Source organism: Trachurus japonicus, chromosome 24, assembly GCF_045865225.1.
Source record: "Trachurus japonicus isolate A0001 chromosome 24, Traja_1.0".
Lineage (NCBI taxonomy): Eukaryota > Metazoa > Chordata > Actinopteri > Carangiformes > Carangidae > Trachurus > Trachurus japonicus.
The window spans coordinates 21517920-21543254 of record NC_140930.1 but is presented as its reverse complement, the minus strand read 5'-3'; the positions used below and the strand labels follow the sequence as shown (position 1 = coordinate 21543254).

At 41.3% G+C, this 25335-nt stretch overlaps 1 protein-coding gene across 2 annotated transcripts in view; it reads left to right on the top strand.

Annotated features, from left to right (window-relative positions):
* LOC146961956 (heparan sulfate glucosamine 3-O-sulfotransferase 5) overlaps window positions 1-25335 on the top strand; it is a 122211-nt gene that overhangs the window by 25994 nt on the left and 70882 nt on the right. The window contains exon 1 of one of the 2 annotated variants that reach the window (XM_085771112.1): window positions 8222-8321. The exons of the other annotated variant lie outside the window; for it this stretch is intronic. The gene's annotated coding sequence lies outside the window, so the exon portion shown is untranslated. Of the gene's footprint in view, window positions 1-8221; window positions 8322-25335 lie in introns of those variants that run through there. 2 annotated transcript variants of the gene reach the window in all.

The following is a 25335-nucleotide window of genomic DNA, read 5'->3' as shown; positions in this document are numbered from 1 at the left end:
CACAGCTCTGCCATGCCTGCCATATCTCTGACTCAATACTGTTGCTCCGTTGACCTTGGGGGGAACAGAGGAAGACAGGATATGTATTAGCCTGCAAAAAAAAAAGTTAGTAAGCTCGGTTTGTTTCGGGTTGTATTTTTTTCACACATGGAAAGAAACATTTCATACGAACACCTGGAGACTTTATGCTAGGACGTTGGTCCTCCAGGGGAAGCTATGCTGGATGTTAGATGGTGTAAAATCTCTGAGGCTGCAATTATTAGTGCTGAAGGAAACACAGCCAGGCCACAGTCCTCATTGCTCAGCACTGTTCTGCTGAGTCACCCTTTATATGCTCTCACCTGTGCAAAGTACAGCAGTGAGCCGTCTCCTCAGTTTTGCTCCTTCAGCAAACACCCTGCACTTTATCACCTTGATTTAAATGTATCACTGCAAACAAAGGACATTTGGGCACCACTGTGTATCTAAGAAATATTACACAACAAGTCATCTGATTGGACAAGAGACATTCCATGACTGCTGATGTAGAGTACAATAGCACTGAGACTAACTACATGTATCACTCCACCTAACAGGTGTTCTATGACCCGTTAATTAGCATTATAGTCATTGTTCGTATCTATTTCAGATTGTCTTTGCACAGATTAGAATATTTTTGGAATAATTAGATTGATTCAAGTGATGTTTGGTCATCAGGAGAGGATGGAGGTTAAGGAGAGAAGCCTGGCTACTTCAGCACACACCTGAGGTATTTGCCCATCTGGTTGTGGAACTATAGCCAAGTAAGTGATGAACTAAATAAACAAATCATAATCTGTGTTGCTTATTATTGTTACATAATATCTAATAATCATAGAACTGGTATAAAAGGATTGTAGCAACCAAAAACGTAATAACGGCCAATAACGTAGTAACAGCCAATAATGTAATAATTTTGGCCATTTTAAATGTAATAAAGCCAAAAATGTAATAACGTGCCAATAATGTAATAAAACTTTTGAGCCAATAACGTAATAACTTTTTGCCAATAATGTAATAAGTTATTACATTATTGGCTGGTAATAACTGGTGTCGATAATGTAATATTACATAAATATGATTGCAGTTCTTGGAAATAAAAGGTTTTTTTGCAGTTTTTGTGCAGTTTGCTAATCAAAAATAGGTAAGTGGATGACATAGTCGTCATATTTATTTATCCAAGATATGTACTATCTTTCACCTCTCTCTCTCTCTCTCTCTCGCTCTCTCTCTCTCTCTCTCTCTCTCACACTTCTACCATGCTTAAAATGTTTGCAAACGGAAGAAGTAAGCATTGTAGGCTATCAACAACCTCCAAAACATAACCAAACTTGTGTATTGAATGGTGTCTGCCAGCCAGTTTATGTTTCAGTCATGTAGAACTTCCTGCCTCAGACAAACCATGTGAAATGTGGTAATCCCAGCATGGCTCGGAGGAGTAATGGAGTTGATTTGGTTTTACCATTCTCTTTCTATTTGAATTTTTTTTTTCAACATGTTGAGCTTAAAGGTCCCGTGTTGGATCAAGCGGAATTTTGATGTTTTTTTTGTTTTTTGCAGTGATAATAAAGCAACATAGGTTCTATATTTATACTGTGAAAGTACAAAGGTAGTTGTTTCATTCACAAATGTAAATTAAAAAAAAACTACCTTTATACTGTATGGAGCAATACAAACATCTACCTTTAGACTTTCACAGTATTAATATAGAACCTAAAGGTGCTTTATCATCACTGTATAAAAAACAAAAAACATTGAAATGTCACTTTATCCAAATGGGACCTTTAAGCTCAACGTTTTGATGTAGTTTAATTTTCAAACATGAAAATCAAAGTTAGACGTATGAAACCTGCAGAGATTTCATTTTACATCTCCAACAGCTGGTTTCAGTAGTGATCTATTTGTTGATTGGTGCTGTGAAAGAAAACATTTCTTTGAGAAAGAGATTTCTGAATGTGTACAATTGTGCTGCCACTTCATTTGGAACTTCATTTGGGTGTTCTGGAGATAACGCTAACCATCAAGTTGGACAAATGATGGCTAAATATGTTAATTTAAAAAAAAATCTACTTCATTCATTCAATCAACGCCTTTGCTCCTCCGAGCCATGCTGGGATTATGACATTTAACATTACCTATTCCCAATGGTTTGTCTGAGGCAGGAAGTTATACATGACTGAAACATAAACTGGCTGTCAGACACCATTCAATACACAAGTTTGGTTATGTTTTGGAGGTTGTTGATAGCCTACAATGCTTACTTATTCTGTTTGCAAACATATCATTAAGCACGGTAGAAGTGAGAGAGAGAGAGGTGAAAGATAGTATATCTTGGATGAATAATGTCATCCACTATTGATAGATATCACGTGACGTCACACAGCGTTCGCAGCCGGTCACAGCGCCATCTTGGGTACCGACTTCCAAAGGCAGTCTATGGGCTGTGACATAAAATCTCACAAAAATAGTGGATAAACCTTTTTTTATTACATGGCTCTATTGAATGTCGTATTCCGATAATTTATTGATATTTCTGATATTTATTTACATCTTGATTTTGCATTTAACAGTCTGTTATTCCTGTTTAACAGATCGTTGCTAAGTAAAATACACCGTTGCTAGGGACGCCGCTCTGATCAGCGCAGCACAGAAAAGAGAAACTATGCAGGATATTTACTTTGTTTCATTTTTACCGTCATTAAACAGCTTGGGAGACATGTACGCCAAGGGAGGCTGCCTCACTCTACTGAGTGTGAGCAGCACGTACGTTCACGTTGCTTTCGTGAATTGTAAACACACAGACGCCCCCTCGGTTTTAGCGTCCAGCAGTTTAGCGGCTAATTCAACAGCAGTGATGGATAACTGTACCGGAGAGCCTCAACATGAGCTTCATCTGAGGAATAAACGGCAGCTTTTACCTGACGGGAGACCGACGCCTGAGCTACGGTAGCTAACAGCTAGCAGCTAGCAGGTTTTTACCTACTTTCTCTCTCTCCCTCCCTCCCTCCCTTTCTTATACACGCACACGCGCGCGCACACACACACACACACACACACACACACACACACACACACACACACACACACACACACACACACACACACACGGCCCAGGTTGTCTGTCATATCTGTTGTAAACCTTGTAATAACAGCTTGTTGAGTACAGTTATTGCTGCCTCGGTTTGAGTGTGGATTATTAATTGTTAACGGTTTGTTTAACCCTTTGATGCACAACATATGCACACCCCCTCTAATGCGCAACATGGGTCTAAAATGACCCGCATTCATTTTCCATGTGAATTTATGCTGGGTGAGTGTTTTTTTGTGGTATCTTTTAAAATCAATAAATTTTATGATTGAATCCTCCAAGTATCATTTGAATATCTTGTTTTTAATTAGTACAGGGTGTTATTTCCATTTTTACTTTCTTATTTTATGAACAAATAGACAAAAAGTCTCAGAGAGTGGACCAGTTAGCTAGCTAGCAGTTGACATTTCTACATTCTACTGTATTAGTTAACTACAGTAGAACATGTCAACAGCTAGCTAGGTAGGTAGCTGTTGACATGTTCTAGCTGGTGTCTACAATAGAATATTATTCTATTGTTGTCACCAGCTAGAACATGTCATCATGTTAACAGTTAGCTAACTTGCCAATATTAAGGTATTTCCCTTTATGACAAGTAATGTAGCTACTTATTCAAGGTAACTAAAACCTTATCAATTATGCACAGTTATCTTTAATGAGTCATCAAATGTTTCTTTAGGTAAATTGGAATAATTGTAAAACAAGTAAATATGATTATATGTGCTTAAAAAAGAATATTTACTGAAGAAAATGGTCAATACTGTGCAGTGATTTCAAAGATATAACATTGAAATAGCCTACTCAGATAGAATAAACTATGGCTAGCTGTTGACCACAGTAGAATATGTCAACAGAGCTATTAATGGGGGAAAAAGGACAAGTAATGACTAGTCATTATTGTAATCAAGGAAACAATTGTCTGTTGTTGGTATAGATAGTGAGGGAATGCTAAAATTAAAGTATTCTTGCTATACTTGTTTTTTCAACTGGTCCACTCACTGAGACATTTTTGTTCATTTTTGTTCACAAGTAAGAAATGAAAAATGGAAATATTGACCCCACTAATAAAAAAACAAGATATTAAATAATACTTGGAACATTCAATCATAAAATAGATAGATTTCAAAAGTTACAGCAAAGAAACTATCACTCAGCATGAAATCACATTGGAAATGAATGTGGGTCATTTTAGACCCATGTTGCGCATTAGAGGGGTAGTGATACAAAATGTGTTTTTATTAAAAAAGTGAAAAAGTAAAAAATAAAATAAGGATGTATTATGATCAAAAACAAGTTAATTGAGGAATACCTGGAATTCTATATGATGAAATAAATTTTTCGCAAAGATATAGCACAAAAAAACTCACTCGGGTCTATTTAGACCCATGTTGTGCATCAAAGGGTTAATGTGAGTGGTGGTCATCGCGTCCTGATGAGTTGGGTTTTAATAACAGCTGAGCTGATAACGTAGCTGTGTAGATGGCGTGGATTGTGATGAGAAGGTGTTGCGCATATTAAGACTTATTTGTGCAAACCATTGTGCAAAACCTGTTTGTTGTGCCTTTTTGCGTGATAAGATGATTTGCCGAATTCTTCTTCCATTCCTGCAGCCTTTTGTCTCAATGTTAACAATGGCAAAATGTCGAGATATTTTATTACTTTATGAAAATGTCTGTGAGTTAAAAAAGAAAAAAGAAGTGGGCTACGCATTTTTGATTTGATTTGGCTTTTCGTGTATTTGGTTAAACACATATAAGTAACAGGAGAGAGACAGTGAGCGAGAGAGAGAGAGAGAGAGACGAGGAGAGAGAGAGAGAGGTCCGCTGGGTGAGCTAGATTAAGTTTTAACGGGAGAGAGAGCGGCGCACCGCGCTGTCAAAGATCGTCTCAGCAGAAAGGTGCTGGAGGTGTGTGCTTTCAAGGCAAGGCCATCAAAATGAGAAATATCCATATCCAAACTACATCAGGCAGCAGTCTTCTGGTCAGAGAGGATGTGGCTGCACTGAGCTGAATAGAGGTTAACTCAGTGTTCGGTACCCAGCATGGCGGCGGCCAGGTGGAACGCACCGTGACGTCACCTACTGATAAGTATCTATACCTATTTTTGATTAGCAAACTGCACAAAACTACCTTTTATTTCCAAGAACTGCAGTCATATCTATGTATTATTACATTATCGGCACCAGTTATTACATTGTCAAAGGTTTTTTTAATACAAGGCCAATAACGTAATAACCAGCCAATAATGTAATAACTTATTACATTATTGGCAACATGTTATTACGTTATTGGCTCAAAAGTTTTATTACATTATTGGCACATTATTACACTATTGGCTTTATTACATTTGAAATGGCCAAAATTATTACGTTATTGGCAGTTATTACGTTTTTGGTTGTAACAAGGATTATAACAGGGAGCGATGTTGTGAATAATAGCACGGCTCAAAGGAGAGGTAGCATGTAGCGAGACCTGCCAGTCGTCAGTGAACAAAAGCCTGCGGAGGAGGAAGAGTCTAATGTTATGAAGCATAATAGCTCTTAATATGCATTATTAAAGCAGAAGTAAGCAATATTTTTGTGTTAATATAAGTCTTAAATAGTTATATCTTGCGACAGCAATCACTTACATAGAGTGTTTGGACCGAAACACGGGTCTGTCAGTCACTCTGCTCTGCTCTGAGCCGAGGAGAAAACTTTTCTCATATCCTACAAGTTTTATCCAATGAGGAGAGAGAACGGCATGAAGGGCTGTGTGTGTGCAGCCAAGGGATGCGCCTGAATGTGGTGACGTAGGGACGAGGACCAATAGATCCATGAAGAGGGCGGGGGCTGCTAACTCCATCGGCTGACAAGACGTTATGGTGCGTTCAAGGCAACCCGTAACTCGTGTTTTTCCGACCTGTGAAGTCGTACCAGTTCGATCTGGTACGAGTCGGAAGTTACGAGTGGCCGTTATAGTGACAGGTCGAAAAAACACGAGTGGGTTGCCTGGAATGCTACAAAGTCGTAAGTCGTGACTTGAAGCTGTAATTTACGGTTTCAAAAGCCTGCCTGGAACGCAGCATTAGCCAAAACGACCGGATCGCTTACTTCTGCTTTAAGGTAGTTAGCATAGTTGACCTTTCAGCTCTCAATGTGCCAAATTCTGTGACTACAGCTAACTAGGTATACTAAGACCTTTCATAACTAATAACATCAATTAGTTTCAATGAAGATAAAGTTATTATTTAGTGACAGCTCCCATTCAGAAACATTTTGACAACACTCCTTAAAAGCTTTGCACCTCCATTGAATGAGACACTAAACCTGTAAGTGCCCCTGCAGTCTCTCAGCAGTCTGGAGTCAAAGACTGAGGCTGCACTGGGAAGCCCTGAGGCATCGGTGTGGGTACCTGTAAGTAGGAAGCAGGACAGTGTTATCTCACTCAGCCTGGCTTGATGACTGAGGGTTCAACCACAAGAGAGGAATGAGTGAGCATAGAAATACTTTACAGGAAGTCTAGAAACTGTGGTGTCTGGGTGAGGTAAGGAGACGGTACAACGCACCGGCTCTTTGAAACAACAACAACTGACCTCGGGGTTAACAAATGCATCAATCTCCCCTGCTACCCCCATCCATTTAGCTGAGGACTGTAGCATTTTCCATGATGAGGTGCCACTTATGCCTCACAAGCACAATGGAGATGAGGGAGATGCTGGGGGGAGAAATGGAGAGTTGGTGGAGCGGGGTTTGTATTAGAGATGAGCCAGACAGGGTCCTCCGTTCTGAAACACCAGCAGACCCTGAAACTCATTCTGGTTGCACAGTCTTAACTGTAGTCGTCTACCTATGAAATTGCAGATAGCTGATATAATCAACTCTGCACGCTCCGTTCATGAGCATTTTTCTCAGTGTCTATGTAATTACTGTGACCGTTTCATTGGTTTTATCAGCTCTTAACATGACACAGGCTTTAGTGATGATCTGATCTTCACGCGTATGCAAGTGCACCATGTATAAATATCAATCGGATTATGTGAAGTGTGGATATTTTATTACATCAGGGAAAAAGTAGCAGAATGATGCAAGTGGGTCTGTCAAGTGGCTCCACTACACTTATGGTAAAATTATAACACCACAAAAAAAGCAACGCCATGGGACACTGTTTGTCAGTCTCCTCCAATCACAACTCACAGTTTATGCAATTATGGGCAAATTGACTTAAAAACAAATAATGATAATCCTAGAAATAGTGAGCCACTACAATGTATAAGTCAAGTATGACCTTGACATTTACAAAGGCATGAGCAATGGTGATTGATATAATGATCATTGATCACCAATATCATCGTCCACTGGAACAACCCTGTTATAGTGTTAATGATGTCACAATGTCACTTCCAGCAGGCTGCTGTATCCAAGCTCTGATTATATGAAATAGTCATGATTAACAAGTTTTGATTTACGCTGCGTGTATATCTTTCAACCACTAGTCTTATATTTAAATCCATGTGAGCATGATGATGGGAAAACATGCTTATGTGTTTGTCAATTCTGATCTCTACACGATCGTGAGTGTGAGCACACTCAGCTTTGAGGGTAAAAAACCTGACCTCCACAATTTAAAAACATTTAGCCCACATCAAAGTAGCAAAAACTGCAGTTCCATGAATGGCCACAAGAGTTTATCTCCAACCCTGAGTCAGTCCTCATTGACTCCCATGTTAAATTGTCCAAATTTACAGCAGAAATAAACATGTTTGCACCCTGTTGCTTTGGTCCCTGTTGCTTTTTTTATCAAAGCTTTAAGTTCTGCATCACTGAGGGCATAGCTGTGGTTAGGAACCTTTTGCTTGCCATGAACCAAAGTGCACCAAAGTTTTGCTCCACAAACAGTCCACCTCTTTGTACATCCCATCCCACCCAAGCATTCAAAAATGGAAATTGATTTTTCCAGTGGCTGCACCTCAATCCAAATAAACTATATCAACCATTTAAACAAGTATTTTTAAATGACCTTGACCAAAGTTTGTCTTTATCCTTACCAACAGGTGACATCCATACCATGCTGAAAATCTTAGACCTAAATGGTCCTAGAAGAAGATTAATGAAAAGACTGCAGTGGCCTGGGGGTGATGAATAGTGATGATGAATTCCACACCAGTTCTAATATTCTACCCTGGCCCAAAGTGTCGGACTGATTCACATCTGTAATTCATATTCTTAACACACAGGTATGTGAATCAGATACTTTAAATATACTGCACATGCATGATACCCTATTTTTCTGAGATGATAGAGAATCACAGTATATCAAAATGAAGTTTACCCTCAACATATCCACACTGGGGTTTCTCTGAAACTGAGCAGCAGTTCTTTCTACTTGATTTTATTTTTATGTCACCATGATAAATATGTTGCACAGTGAACGCCTACAGTCCCAATGGTATGATCATTTTCCACTCCACTGATCTGACTTCGGTTTAATGAGGCTGACACCTTCACGCTCCACATAATGAACCCACCTGTGACTTCTCTAACTTATGCAACCTCAGTCTCCACATGTAGGTGGTAAATATGTGCAGCTGCGTTGCATCATTTACACGGGTAGTGCCACTACATGCTACACAATGGAGCATGTAACTTCAACTTTGTCACATTTATGACGGCCATTAAAGGAGACATGGAGCTACACAGGGATAAATCCTGAAGGCTGTTTTTATGAGTCTGTTTCTTTCTGATTTTCCTTCCCTACATCTGTTTTGTATGAGAAGATTTAAAAAAAAAAAAACTCTAGGTGACTGAGTTGTCTGTGTTTGGCCGACAGTCAGCTTCTGACAAGATAGTGCTCAACAAGTTTTATACGCAGGCAGCTGAGATGTCTCTGCTAATATATTTTCAGCTGAGCCTTAAACTTATATCAATGTAATAATCTTTGACATTTTTATATACACAAATGTCTGCTTTGCCTGATAAAACACAAGAGAGATTGAGGGAGTGATTACCACATGATAAAAGCTTGCTAGCAGTGCAAAGTCTCCCTCTGGCAGACTTGAGCTGCATTGTGAAGTGTTTGTAATTAAAAGTCCCACATCGTATAATGGTGTCCATGACTTCTTTGATTATTGATCAGGTCTAGGTTCTGTATTAATACAGTCAAAGTGTCAACATATTCACTCCACAGAGAAATGTTCACAGCCTGTATTCAGAAAGTGAGCTTTAAAACCAGCTGTCAAGACTTCCTGTAACTTGTGATGTCTCAGCAAACCAAGCTCCACCCACCTGGACCCACCATCCACTCTTACATGATTTGGTTTCCCTGTCAGAAGACAGTAAAGGCTCCCAGAGTCGGGCATACTGTGCCCGTACTGTGAGCGGTGCGGACTGCATTGGGTTCGCTTTGAGTCCGCCTCGAGTACGGACGTCCACGGAGTCAAGTCCGCCGGACAATGTGAGGGCCTTAAGTTTGTCCGTTTTTTAAGTATTTTTCTGGCTTTTCTGGCTTTATTCTGTCGGAACAGCCAGAGAGAGACAGGAAACGGGGAGAGAGAGAGAGAGAGAGAGAGGGAGAATGCAGCAAAGGGTCACCAGGTGCAATCGAACCCAGGGCCGCTGCAGCAAGGACTACAGCCTCTGTTTATGGGGTGCCTGCTCTCTTAAGTGAGCTTTGTGATGCTCCAGTCACTGAATGTTATATGTGCAGTGTGTGCATCATAAGTCCAAATAACTAGATGGTAGATGAGGTGTCTGACAGTTCGGGGGGCGACCCCCATTCCGAAGGACTGCCATTCCGACGGTCTGCCAGTCCGAAAATTCCTTCCGAGGGGCCGCTGTTCCGAATGTGTTTTATTTTGAAAATTGACCGGATTCTCTCGTGGTTTGAATTGCCCGGCATGACACGGTCGCACTGCGGGGACAGCCCCCCCCTCCCCCTCCAAAGTTTCACCCAGGTGTGAGTCTGATGCAGCCGCGGCGCTCCTGCTGAAAAATAAATGTCCTTGCTCTGTGTTTTGGTTGGGTTTAGGCAATGTAGAAAGGAGTTGGTTAAGTTTGGTAAAAAGATCAGGTAGAGGCCAAGAAAGTCTCTGCTAAAATGGAACTCCTCCAGGAGTCAAACCCTGATCTCCCGCGCTGGAGGCGGATGCTCTAACCACTGTGCTATAAAAGCATTCGCTGCAATGTGTGTACCCAGTGCCTTAAACCTTTTAATAGCGGACTTTTTTCAGGTTCAGAAAGGCACCCCTTTTCCATAAATAATAAACGGCCGGCATTCCGACACATTAAAGTAGCCTAAACGTTCGGAATGGCACCCTGGAACCGACAGTTCAGGTGTACCAGGTGGCCAAACCATACAACAGAAAGTGGTTCCCATTCCCAATCACCAAAACAACTCACAGAACATTTCCCCAACCAGCTCCTCACAAAATAAATTTCATCCTACACTAACACCCTAGTATGCACAATACCTAGTACTGGCGACCCTGGTTGTGGTCAGTTAGCACAGAGATATTGGTTGACCTATGTGTTTGCGTTGTGGGCCCTTTAATCACAAACTTTCATCTACGTCAAAGCACTCACAATCTTCAACAGCATTCTTTTTGCTCTCTCCTGCAGTTTTCAGTTTACAGTTACTGCAGTCTCTCTGTGCATCGTCCTTTTTCAGTCTAGCTGAAAGAGAGAGATGCAGATCAAAATGTTTGTACACTCATCTGAAGCCCAGTTACTGTGCACTTACAGCATTAAGCTCAGCAGGAAACTGCAGTGGTGAGCTGAGTTTTCACACTCAGGCAGGCTACACATCACAGTCTGGTCCTAACCTAACCGGTCCCCCCGGTACTTCATTTCATTTGTGCAAAGACACTGGCCACGCTCCATTGAGAAATGTTTACTTCCTGGTAGGTGGTTACTCTGTTAAAGTTAAAACTATGATCTGCCACCGTAATGTTTGGTGGTGACATACTGTATGTCATGTGCTGGTACCGGCCGGAACGCAATGAAGCTGCTGCTCATTGTAAACAAGGACCATCCCCCATCGCAATGAGCAATGAGCAAATTAAGTATGTGCAAGATGTCCGTCAAAGACAGTAGCATCTCCACAACGGAATGAATGGCTTCGCAAACATCGAGCTCTGCTGCCATTATGCATGAACAACAACTTCCAACTTAGTGTATAACCGCAACGTCATTGTTCTCCGCCACTCTTGCTGTTTGCTGATTGGCTGTAGATTCTCCGCAGGGGAAAAGCCACGAAAGCATTTTAATTCCCGGTGGAGTACTGAAGGAAAATGAAAATTGAGTGGAAGTATGTAGGTGGGCTCAGAACTGAATATAATATAATATAATATTGGACAAAGAACCTAGAATTGAATGTAGAATTAAACAACACTGAAAATAAAAAAGTCAGAAAAGTCTAAGAATTGCCATCCTGTGAACTGTAAACACTTAGGATTACAGTTACTGTGAGACAATTATAGAAAATGTAAACTTAGTTAAATATGGAGAGAAACATGGGAGTAAACCCTGTTTAAGTCCAGAAGTGACTACAGTGCAGCAGCTGCCGAGGATAATGGTTTTTATCGAAGTAGAAGAATCATGTTAGTCATAGCTGCTGTCCATGGTGCTGAATCAGCCTCTTCCCATGGATTACACTGCACACTGACACACAATGAGGGGATAAGAGCTGAGGGCAGCATGCTCATCGGCTTTTTGTCACAATAATGGGTTTTACCTTTTAGGAAAATTAATGTAATGATTCTTTGCTTATCTCTGTTGACAGAAAGGTATTTGTACAGTTAAGGGAAAATATACATAATCCAAACACTGTAGCTCATTAGCATCGTTGGGCAAAGTGTTGTTACAGTTCAGGAGGTGTGCTGCATCTGCAGGCTGCAGCTGTTTAATAACATTTCCTGTCTCCATACGCAGCATCATTCAGCGGGATACATGTGAAACACTGCACTTCTGTACCGTGTAGTGTAACACTTCCTGTCAGGCTGTTCTGAGCACTAAGCAAGAAAAAGGAAGTTGTAAATAAATCCGTTAGGATGTGACACAGGCTGCACGTAAAGGGCGCGGCTGTAATATCATTGTATCTGCGGCACAAAGCAAATAGATGACGATCAAGGTCTCAGTTATGAGGCAGAGTTTATATGAGCCCTGTGATCGCTGGAATGCGTTTTTATCCTCTGCTGTAAATAAATCTCTTGCACGAGTGGCCACAGACAGATGAGCTTCTGTAAAACTGTAGAATCCCATTATTTCTTCTCTATGTTTTTTTTCTTTTCTTTAAAACAAAAGTGATCATATTTTATGAAGCTGACTTGACTCAGTGTTATTGTCATGGTCCAGAGCTTGGCATTGAAATGTGAGTGCTGCAGGGATCCCATTATGATGTGTGTAGCACAGGCCTGTACAATAACAGACCATACATCACACATGGCGCACACATGTAAGCCAATGTTCTGCAGGCTTCTATCGGCTGTCAGCCTCTTTCTGCCTTTTAGTTTTGTGGTTTCTGCTTTTCTGTCACACACTCTAACAGATTTTTGTTGAAGAAATAGTTCAACATGTGGGGATTTTCTTTTTTTGACAGTGAGACAATAGCATTGAGCCTTTTTAATGTATGATCGGTGCTGTGCTGCTTGCTGGAACCTCAATTTCCCTGAGGGTAACCTCCCAAGGGATTAATAAAGTACTATCTATCTATCTATCTATCTATCTATCTATCTATCTATCTATCTATCTATCTATCTATCTATCTATCTATCTATCTATCTATCTATCTATCTATCTATCTATCTATCTATCTATCTATCTATCTATCTATCTAAACTGGTGTGTGTAGAGTAATAACTCTGGAGTTTCTGGGTTATTTGATCAACATTACTGTAAATGAATCCTCTAATATACTACATTTATGTCACTAACAGGATGAGATTGTTTTGTGTGTGTGTTGTCAAAGTGATGGTGATTATAGTTTCAGAATGTGCAGCACTACAGCATTTCTCTAGGCCTATTTGCACGTGTTGTTCTTGTGCATGGGGCTCTCTGGGCCACCGTACTGATGTTCACTATTACAGTAAGACACTGTTGTAGACAAATAGGGCTGGAGCAGCACAGGTGAGGGGAAAAAGAGATCCACATTACAGTAATTACCACTTGTTTAACTCGACTGTTTGCAGTACAGACTGGGAAATAACAATAATGACAACAAATACGTAACTTTACTGGAAACAAGGTCAGTCAGTCAAAAAATTTCAGCTTTTGCTACTCAGGATATCTGAAATGTCTACCAGTGACATGTAAAAAGAAGAATATTTTTTTAAAAGCTTGCTTTCTATTCTATTTTTGGAGTTGGATGAAGTTCCATCTGATGTACAGTGGCAAAGGGTAGGTTGAATATGCTGCATTGGACTGTTTGACTTGAAGGCTACACAGTAAAGATGATGTTTTTCTATAAATATGGGAACCCTTTTTGTCATGAATTGGTTTGGATATTTCCACCATTCTATCTTAGCTCTGAGCACTAGGGATGCAACGGTTCTCGGTAAAATACCGAACCGTTCGGTACGGCCTGCACGGTGCAATACGCTCTTGGACCGCGGTATTTCAGATTCAGCTTGCATCAGCTCTTCCTGCTTTACAGGCAGCTGTGCCGTGTATGTGTGTGCCTGGCCGTTTAAGGCGAAAGCCCGCCCCCGCGAGTCGATGTCCAATCACTGTTGAGCCTCCACACACTCATAGTGACTCCCCCCCTGCAACTGAAAGTGCAGCAGCTCACACACACACAGAAGAGGGGGAAAAAAAGAGAAAACAAACAGGCGGCGGCATGAGCGGTCGCTGATCGCAATCGCGGGGGAATTTAATAAGTTATTAGTGCGATTTAGCACATTTAGCTTTTATTAGAGTTCCAGCAGGACTCTGTCCATGCACACTGCATGTGTGTGGTCGCGTGTTCGCGTGTCCGCGTGTCCGCGCGCGATAGAGAGACCGAGGTCGAGCAGGAGTTGACTGACAGGGATGAGAGGTGGTGAAAAAAACACAATAGACTAACTCCTTCTTTCCCAGCGAGAGACTGTGGCTGCCAGCATAGTGACGTCTTCCATGACGGCAATATAGCGAGATCTCTGTTTGAAAGTGGCTTCAGAGTGTTCACCTACTGAAAGACTAAGGCTGTGTTCGAAACCACATACTTTCCTACTACTCATACTAACTCTGACGTAATTTTGAGTATGCGAATGCGCAGTATGCGAGTTTGAGTCGGTTTGAGTATGCGAGAAGTTCCCGGATGGCATACTAGATTCGCCAGAATGTTGAGTATACATGAGGAGCTTGCTACTCACACTCAAATTACCCAAGATGCAACGTAACGTGACGTCACGGATAGTCTTTTCCTTACCGCAAACAGGAAAAAAAAAACAACTAAACAGGACAACAGAAATGTGCCTGTTAATACGTGACTTTATTAAGTTTTAATATTTTTTCATGCGAGAAAGTAACTGTTTAGATCCCCAATCTGCGGTTAGTTTATCCAAACGACGGCTGTTTTAAGTTTGCCCCGATGTTTTTGGGAGAAGTGACGCTCCAGGTCCGAGCAGCGACCGCGACATCATAGAGGCAGCAGCCCGGCTCCTGACGTGCTCCGCCGGCCAGCCTACGGTCCTCGCCCAGGTGGAGAAAACGACCGCTAATTAACTTACCCGATGGCTTTTAGAGGTTTACCACCGGCTGGTTAAACTCGGGGCAAACTTAAAACAGCCGTCGTTTGGATAAACTAACCGCACATTGGGGTTCTAAATGTTGGTCTCATTGATGAAATCTAACAATTGTGGCTGTAGCAGAAGTTTGTTTGTGGTTAGACACATAGTTAGAGCAGTTTAGCAGGATACTATGACCATCTGTGAAAAAATGTATTACCAATAGCTTTCTTTACCATTGTGTTCCTGTAGGTGTCTAGTAAAAGCTCTCAATTTATTTTTTTCCAAATCCATTGGGAAAATTCTGGAGAGTCAATCAAAGTTAAAGCGGAACTATGCAGGATTTGGGCTGTAATTATTGTGGCTCAGAGTCACTGTGATGGTTGAGTGACCTGTTATGAAGTGAATGGGGTCTAGGCCAATGCGCTCACCCCCCCCACTGGCTGAAAACCGCACTTGCAAGATCAGTCGTCCGTCTCGGTGTTACAAATCTCGTCAATGGATAGAAGTATCGCGAGAAACTGCCTTACGGCAGTACGAGATAAGAACGCACATGACGTCATGCATGTCACGAATCGTGATTGGTTTGAGTTCGGAAAGTCGGAGGAAACCATGGAAACATGAAATGTTTACTGATGAAGTTCAGCTTGTGGCTAACGGGGAGCTAATGCTAACACAGATACACACACCATGGGTCTTTATAAGATAATGTAATACATCATGACACACACACACACACCTTCGCGTTTTGGAACCTTTATTCCTGTGTGTGTATGTCTGTGTCTTTGTGTCTTTGTGCCTGTGTGTGGCTGTATTAGCGTTAGCTCCGTGTTAGCGTTAGCTCCGTGTTAGCATAGCGTTAGCTCGGTGTTAGCAGGGCTTAGCAAACAGCAGTAAACACAAGCACGTAGGGGGGGTGGAGGAGGTGGCGGCGGCGAGTTTTTTTTTTTTTACGACAGTGACATGTGCCTCCCAGAACTGTGGGGGAGCTCCGGAGAGGGAAAAAAAGAGAAACCAACGAAGGAGCGAGCTATTTCCGGCCGACTTGCATTGTTCTGCTTTAAGGTGCCCAGAGGGCTCGGGTGAAAAAAAAGAAAAAAAATGAAAATTCAAATTTAAGCTTGTGAGATGTCTAACTAGGGGTTTTAAGGGGTGCTGAGTCCATTTCAACCATTAGTTTTGAGTAAAAATGTTTCCCTGACCATAAATTATTGGTATATTTGAGTTATAGTGTATGACAAAGGGTATAGTAAAAGTCATTGTTGAACAGATTCTAGCCTATTCTAAATCTAAAGATTCCATTCTAAAAATAAATAAATAAATAAAATGAAAATAAAAAAGAAGAAAGAAATACAAAATACTTCAGAAGAGTACACTAGTTAGAAAAAAAAAAACACAAATAGTGGGAACATACCGCACACTAGACTGGGTTATGAGGATCTTTATTTTATTTCAGAGCAACGCGTTACGCTTTTGGCTTCTTCAGGCTCATGCTGAGACCAGGAAGTCAGGGGATTTTTAAAGGAAATGGTACTCAATCAATTTACATAAGTAATTGAACAAGTTGAAAACATATTTAACGATCAAACATCAATGGCTGGGGAGTACCATAGAAATGGATAAAACACATATATTTAAGTGCATTCAGCAGCTTTACAGCAAATGTGAATACAGGTGTACCTTCAGTGATTCACTTACAGAAAGGCAGTATCTATACACAACAATACAACAATACAATGCAAACAGGTCATATACAAATAGGCAATCTCATCCATCATAACATCAAAAATATATACATACTGAGGATGAACACAGGTGTTAATAATGAGGATAATATCACTCAAGTAGAGCAACAATAGGCAGATCATCTTTTCGTCATTTTCAGTCAGACCAGACCAGTCATACTTCAGAAGAGTGATGACACCAACTGTGCACATGCATGATACCCAGTACATGAGTGTGGTTTCTATGGGTCATGATGCCCTCTGGAAGGATTGAGAGGGAGCATTGCATCATGGCAAATATTTTTGGAGAACAAACACGATTTTAAGGTATGATAGTTACCTTTTGACATAATAATAGTTTTTCCTTCTGCTAGCACACGCTTTTATCTAGTAAATTAAGAAATTCATTAATATTCTCTTGTTTATTGCTTAAAAAGAACAACCATTCACCTAGCTAATGTTAGATAACTATCTAGTTAGCAAGCATGAGAGTCATTAGCAAATGTTGATAAGGTCCATAGGAGCTAGTTTATGTTGTAATGTAGTGATGAGCTAGAGCTAATTTATGTAGTAATTCAGTTTCAATAGGTACACAACTGTCTTGATCGAGTCCATGGTCCATCATATTGGGGAAAAAATATATAACCAGTGTGATCAATTGAGTTGTGGCAACCTTCTACACTATAGTAACCTTAGTCTAGTTGTATGGACCACCACAGTCTGTTTTGACAAAAACCATGACACTTGTCTATTTTAGCAGGTAGGTTGCTCTGAAATAAACTAAAGATCCTCATAACCCAGTCTAGTGTGCGGTATGTTCCCACTATTTGTGTTTGTTTTTTTTTTTCTAACTAGTGTACTCTTCTGAAGTATTTTGTATTTCTTTCTTCTTTTTTATTTTCATTTTATTTATTTATTTATTTTTAGAATGGAATCTTTAGATTTAGAATAGGCTAGAATCTGTTCAACAATGACTTTTACTATACCCTTTGCCATACACTATAACTCAAATATACCAATAATTTATGGTCAGGGAAACATTTTTACTCAAAACTAATGGTTGAGATGGACTCAGCACCCCTTAAAACCCCTAGTTAGACATCTCACAAGCTTAAATTAGAATTTTCATTTTTTTTCTTTTTTTTCACCCGAGCCCTCTGGGCACCTTAACTTTGACTGCGTTTACATGCACTTCAGTACCCTGATTTCAATCAGGTTTTTTAAGTACCCCGATTATTGATCAAATTCGGGGTATGGTGTTTACATGAAGTTAGAGAACCCCGGTTATTCAGTATCCCTGTTTACATGATAAATACAGTATCCCGGTTTCTGATTACTGCATCTTACGTGCGTATGTGTGTTTCATTCATGTTTACATGTATTATTTACAACAGGAAGCGCAACTACTAGGAAATATGTAGGTCCGAAAATTTACAAATTAAAAATGCTGCCATGTTATATAACTTAATAAAAGAAAGGTAAATTCAATGCAGACTGATCGGTTCATTGTAAAACATGCATTTATTGATGTAAAAGTAGTGATTTCTGTACACACGTTAGGCGACAGAGCCTCCAGGCAGCACTGCTCCTCCAATACACACATGAAGCTTCACTTTTCATTCAAACAAACTAAGGCAACTGCCACAATTGTTAGATTTCATCAATGAAACCAGCATTTATCTCCTAAAAAGAATTTAACCTGTCGGCAGTAAACCTCTAAAAACCTACGGGTAAGTTAATTAACGACCGTCTTCTCTCCCGAGGTGACGGAGTAGTCTGGCCAGCCGAGCACGTCAGGAGACGGGGTTGCTGCCTCTGTGATGTCCCGGTCACAGCTCACACACGGGGAGCTTCACTCCTCCGAAAAACGTCGTAGCAAACTTGTAAACAGCCGTCATTTGGATAAACCGACCGCACATTGGGGATCTAAACAGTGACTTTCTCGCATGAAAAAAACAAACAAAAAAACTTAATAGTCTCCTCGTCGCTCCAGAATGCGCTCTTGTTGTCGCCGCCATTTTGTACGTAACGTATCTATGGTAACGGTTACGTCAGCTGGCTGAGCAGCTTTCAGATATCGGGGTACTGTGTTTACATGCTCCAGTATCCTGATTTCTTTCGGAGCTCTCCGGGCAGCAAAATCGGGATATGAGCTTATCCCGATTTCTGGAATCGGGAAATGGTGTTTACTAGGGCTGGGTATTGTTGAGAATCTCACGATTCGATTCGATTTCGATTCATTAGGTCACGATTCGATTCGATATCGATTCGATTCGATATTGATTGAAATGCTTCGATATCGATTCAGTATCAAGCAGAAATACACAAATAAGAGTACCAGATTTTTTTTTTTTTAATAATTATTTGTTTAGTTTCATGCCTTATGAACAGCCATAGAATAACTCATAGCATAACAAAATATGACACTGCTTTAACACTGAACTACAGTGCAGCTAAATTTAAATTAGGCTATGTGATACTTTCCTCTTGGAAAATAACTCATAACATTTTGAGTAATAAAACAATACAAAACAGTATTATTAATAATAGTTGACTGCACAACTGAAAATATTGTAGCGACCCCGCAGTAATGTTCTTGTTATGATGTTTAAGTTCTGTGATTTCTGACTGACTGTCAATGTGTATGGTACGGGCAGGTGGGATGAGAAACTGAGGGGCTGGGGTGAGTGTGAGGAAGACAGAGTCCTGTCTGTGTGTAGGTGAGTGAGTGAGGAGGAGCAGAGGAAGAAGTGAGAGCAGCTGTCAGATAAGTTCAGGGTTTCCCGCAGCGCTTTCCTGTTAAGGCGGCCGCCTTAACAACAAAGAGCTGCCGCCTAAACTAACGTCTTAAAAAAAAAAAAAAAGTAGCGATATTCGCCGCCGCCGCCGCCGCCCCCCCCACCCCCCCCCCCCCCCGTCGGACGATGGCCGCATCCTCTCACACACATACACACCACAGAGAAGCACGCATGCATAACAGCAGCGCGTGTTGAAAGCGAAAGTTAATACGGCACGGCGCGGTGCGTCCCTCCCCCGACGATCGATCCCCGCTGCTGCTGCTACTCCCTCCCATATTGTTATGGTTTGGTCTAGTGCGGCCCCCGTCCGTACAGCGCGAATCACACGAGGGTGTTGCTCGCAGCGCCCCCACTGGCCAGGGGCTTGAATCGATTCAGAAGATTGCTGAATCGATATTGAATTGCAGAGAAAAGAATTGCAATGCATTGCTGAATCGATATTTTTACCCAGCCCTAGTGTTTACATGCGCAAACACAAATTTGGGGTACTTAAAAAACCCGATTGAAATCGGGGTACTGAAGTGCATGTAAACGCAGTCTTTGATTGACTCTCCAGAATTTTCCCAATGGATTTGGAAATAAATAAATTGAGAGCTGTTACAGTACTAGACACCTACAGGAACACGATGGTAAAGAAAGCTATTGGTAATACATTTTTTCACAGATGGTCAGAGTATCCTGCTAAACTGCTCTAACTAACAAGAGCAGCACTGCCTTGGGGTCTGTACGCACAGAAAACACCACATTTACATCAATAAATAAATGTTTTACAATGAACCAGGCCGATCTCAGAGCTGGCAAGACTCTCCGGTAAGGCATATTGAACGGTTAAATGCCGTTAACGGGACGAGAGCGGTCAAAACTGCGGTTCCAAGCTAGCTACATCGAGGGTAGGTTTGCTTCCTGTTTTCAAAATAAAAGCACAAATTCTATCGTTAGGGTTTTCTATATAGTAAAGGGCAACGGGTGTTTTATTTTGTGAAAGTAACCGGAAGTGCGTTGCTCACGACGGCTAGCTTTAGTAGCGCCGAAATCGTCCGAACAAAATTGTAAACAGCTGGTATTTAGACAAATTAACGACACACTGCTGATCTAAACGGCTACTTTCTCGCCTAAAAACGTTTGAAATGTTAATAAAGTGATATATTTAAAGAATTTAGAGCTAAAATGAAATCAGCTTTAGCCTGTTGATCTTGGCTCGGGTAGGAGCGCAATGCATTATGGGTTATTATGTAGGTACGCTGCAGTGTAAACGCTCTGCATACTGTCTGATTGATGAGTATGTAGTATGGAGTATGGACAGTATGCAGTATGGAAGTATATAGTATGTAGTATGCGGTTTCGAATACACCCTAAGTGTGCAGAGGGAGGAGCTAGGGGCTGTTCACAGACAGTTCAGGTGTGTGTGTGTGTGTGTGAGTGAGTGAGTGAGTGAGAGAGAGAGATAGAGGGGAGAGCTATATTATAAATATTATAAATTATAAACATTATTTTGGGAGAAAAAAAAAAGTTCTCTGCACAAAACACATACCGAAACCGTACCGAGAACTGTGGCCAAAAACCGAGGTACGTATCGTACCGTGGGCTACCTGTACCGTTGCACCCCCACTGAGCGCTTTGCCTCAGTTACTTCCTTTTTTGTTTGTTTATTTTATTTTATTTTTTACTTTACCTTATAGCATGTGGCTCTCTCCATGAATTTGAATCTGTGTGTGTATGTGATTCAAATGTTGGTTTGTTTGTTACACATGTTCTTGTGTCGTCTTTTAAAAATTTAACAAACATGTGAAAAAAGTCTCAGCTCCGTAGTTGGAGAGATGAGATTGTGGTATCCATCCTCGAACCTGCAGGAGGATGTTATTGGTTTTCCTCTGCTTGTGATGCATCTATGTACACAACACGCACACACACACACACAGGCCGAGCCTCCATCACTGAGGTAACTCCTGATCTGGGTTCAGTGACTTGACGTGTGGCTGCTCATGTTGATGTGATTTACACGGCGCCCCCAGCTGATGCTCCCCACGTTATTTGTCAACACAGCAGAGCATTACTTATTAATGACTTCTTCGTGCTTTATTAAACTCACTGTCATAACACTTCATCGAAGGGGGGAGGGAGGGAGGGAGGGGTCGTGTAGGAGGTTTTTTGCTCGTCCTCCTGCTCCCGCTGGTGAAAAATAACTCTTTTACGCTGAAACCTAAAGTAGTTTATTTTTCGTACTTACTCCATTTTGATGACAGGGTGTGACAGGCCACCGGCTGCACAGCCCAGAGGAAGTTAGATCAAACTGTAGGGGGAATAGGACTGAGGTGGGGGGGTGCCGACAGTCTGCCTGATGTGTGCTGGCCGTCTTGGAGGAGGCTGTGTTACTTAAGAGGTGTGTCTGCTTCCGTCAGGCAGCAGGGTGTCAACTTTGGCTGGCTGGCTCATCACCATTTATCTTTCCTGTTGATGTCCATTTGCAGAGCTTCACGCTTGATGATTTCAGCAATCTAAAGTTATCACTGCCTCACCAGCAAGGGCAGTAATGCCAAATGGGCCCGGTGCCTGCCAACAGCACCACAGCTTCCCCTGCCACTTCTTATCATTAGCTGCTGCCGTCAGCCCCCCCTCCACCTCCACCCACACCTCAAACAGCTTGGTCATTTTAGGGCACGTCTCTTGTCCTGTGTCCCCTGCAGCGTCTCCTGCAGGGCCTCTGTCATCTTTATGGATGTCACTCTCTGCAGGAGGACTTGGCTAAGCTCACCTTAGCCTGGAAGTCCTCTGGAGGGGAACTGGGTGCCAGGGCCCAGTTATGTGCAACCCCTCCTGAAGACGGGGTTGTGGCTTGGTGCCAGCTCTGCAGAGTCCTGCCCTGTTTTGAGCGTTTTCTAATACAGTGTCTGTGTAATCCACTTCAAAGAACAGAGGGGTTGATAAATATATCCTCAAAGGCATCATGTGTGTGTTATCTTTTCTGTTGTAATCTCTTCACAAATGATCACAACAGCACAGACACAGTCTCTTTTCAGAGTCATTGTTTACATGCAGACAGGAGATGATGTTGTGTTGTGTTGTGTTGTGTTGTGTTGTGTTGTGTTGTGTTGTGTTGTGTTGTGTTGTGTTGTGTTGTGTTGTGTTGTGTTGTGTTGTGTTGTGTTGTGTTGTGTTGTGTGTTCTTCAAAAGAACAAATCTTCCAGGTCAGTGAACTGAACTGAATAACTTCTCAAAATGATCTGTTCATTACTAGGTAACGTCCAGAGAAAAGCGCTTTCACTCACTCAGTGTTCGCACATGGAGGTCATTCTTTTGTTTGAGTTAAAGCAGAAGTAAGCAGAATGTTTGTGTTACATAATATAAGTCTTAAATAGTTGTATCTTCCGACAGCAATCACTTATATTGAGTGTTTGGTCTGAAACACGGGTCTGTCAGTCACTCTGCTCTGCTGTAAGCCGAGGAGAAAACTTTCCTTGTATCCTACAACCTTTATCCAATGAGGAGAGAGAACGGCATAAAGGGGCGGTCCTCTCTGTGTGTGCAGCCAAGGGATGCACGTGAATGTGGTGACGTAGGGACGAGGGCGGGGACTGCTAACTCCATCGGCTGACAGGAAGTTAGCCAAAACCACCGGATCGCTTACTTCTGCTTTAAGGGCTACACATGACATACATCACAAACACACACCGTCTATTTCAGACTTTCCTAGAACACTCCAGTGGCTCACCTTGTGGAGTCTGTACCATGTAGGACAAAGCCTACATGATATGTCCTTGTCCTCCCTGACTTTCTTGTGTCTCTATTACTGTCCTATCACAATAAAAGCAGAAATGTTCAAAAAGAAAACTTAAAAAATGAAGAAAAAATGTCTGGCCAGTTTGAAGACCTTTGTCTGATGCCACCCTGGATATATCACATATTTCACCAATGAATTATTGAGTATTATGAAATTTTGATGGAGCATTTCTATTTGAACTGGCACAGCTTTTCCAGCCTTTGCAGTGCTGGCCACAGGACACTACTCAGCCAATCACTGTGAAGTATGACAGTCAGTGAGATACACCACATAATGAGACAATGGCAGAGAAAGAAGTGGGGAAAGAAAGAGGAAAAGAGCTTTTTCACTTGTTACGAACCTTCAAACTTTAATATAAGTTTTACAACCCCTGTGTTATTTAGTTATTTCCTATTACCGCTGTTATTTCCTTGAAATGCTAAAAGAACAAGAAAAATATAATAACAATAGAGGAGATATTTAAGTTTTGATTCATTCTTTTTTATTTTAAAATCATCATTGTAGTAGTACCCATCATGCCAGTATCTGGCTAATTCCTATCTAATCCTAATGGATTGTGGTAGTCTTACACTCCACCCACCTGTTACCCGAGTGGCCTGACCCTCAATTATTCACAGCTTTAAACTTTCATGAATATAAATGAGTGAGTTATAGGTGGAGAAGGAGGAAAATTAGCTGTTTGGTTTCTGAGTGGTAGCGTGCAGTCGGAGCTCCGGTCAAGCCCCTTATGACGAACGACTGTTGATGAAGTGATTCTAGGGATTGGGGACACTGAAGAGAAGTGCTTTGAACATCACTAATAGGAGATAATATCATCACCTGAGTGTGGCATGATGTTGCACCATCTCAAGCTCAGATGATCAAAGAAAAGAAAAACAAGCTAATTGGCACTCCCCTGAGACACGGAGCTGCAGGGTAGATCCAGTCTGTCTCAAAACAGTAAAAATATTCTCTTTGAAATTATGCAACGCTTAAGTTTCCAGTCTGTGTGCCATTTAAACAGGCTATAAAAGTGAAGCTAAAGAGACAACGCTCTGTTAAGTTCCTATTAAGTTTTCACCGAACTGGCAAAACAAAACAGAAAATGCCAGCATTACAGAATTACTGTAAAACTGCGCTCTGCAAGATTTCTGTTCTAGAGAAGAACAGTTGTCTTGTTCACTGAAATCACAACATGTGGCTGCAGTAGAGGAAGAATGTCCCACCTCAGAGACTCTGCTTCCCTGTGTGCTCAGATGAAATCTTTCTGTTTGCTGAGCCCAAACTAACAGGAACAAACTGCTTATTACGTGTTGCTTCATTGAATATATCTCCACATTGTTCTCCAGATATTTCAATACATCATTTAAAAAGTCAATTGACAAACATTGATGCTTATTTGATTCCATTTGCCCACATATCAATGCAGCGCAGCTCCACTGGGCCGCTATGAAGCCTCTGTTCCTCCTCCACTGTGAGAGCTGTGTGGGGTGTTATTGGGAATCTGAGCATCAGAACTTTCATACCGACTGATTTGTTAAATTACTTCCCAACATGTACAGTATGAAAAATCTAAAAATGTATTTCCATGGCAGCTGAACAAACTATTTGCCAGTGAAGGCGATGATACATGTCATGAAATGTCTTCTCGTTGAACTTCTTTTTCCATCTTGTGGAAGACTGATTGATTGATATTCATGAATGAACTTTGAAACATTTATTTCATACTGTGTTGATGATCATACAGTCTTAAAGGGATAGTTTACCCAAAATTCAAATTTCACTCATTATCTACTCCCCCTCATGTGGACTAAGGGCTGGGAGAAGTTTCAGAGTCCTCCGTGGCTTCTCGGAGTTACAGCGGGGCTCCGTGCAGCACTGCATGTCCATATGACGGTTGCGAACTGACACCACTTTTCTTCGTCCAAAAGGACACACCAAAAAATAATCCAAATACCTCCATAGTGCTCGTCTGTAATGTCCCTCTTGTATTGAAGCCCCGACATGAGAAATTGTACCAAAAAAAATTTAATAAGTCTATGTTTTAAGCTTGTTTGTAGCGGAAGCTCCCAGTGTTGCTCTTCCAAATTTCGCGCGATTTGCAGAGCCGTGAACTGGGTGTCAATGCAAATCGTGTGAGATTCCGGCAGAGCAACACTGGGAGCTTTCGACATGAGAGTGAGTAGATAATTAGTGAAATTTGAATTTTGGGTGAACTATCCCTTTAAAGAGGAAACAACATAAAACATCTTCATCGTATCAGAAGTGTTTC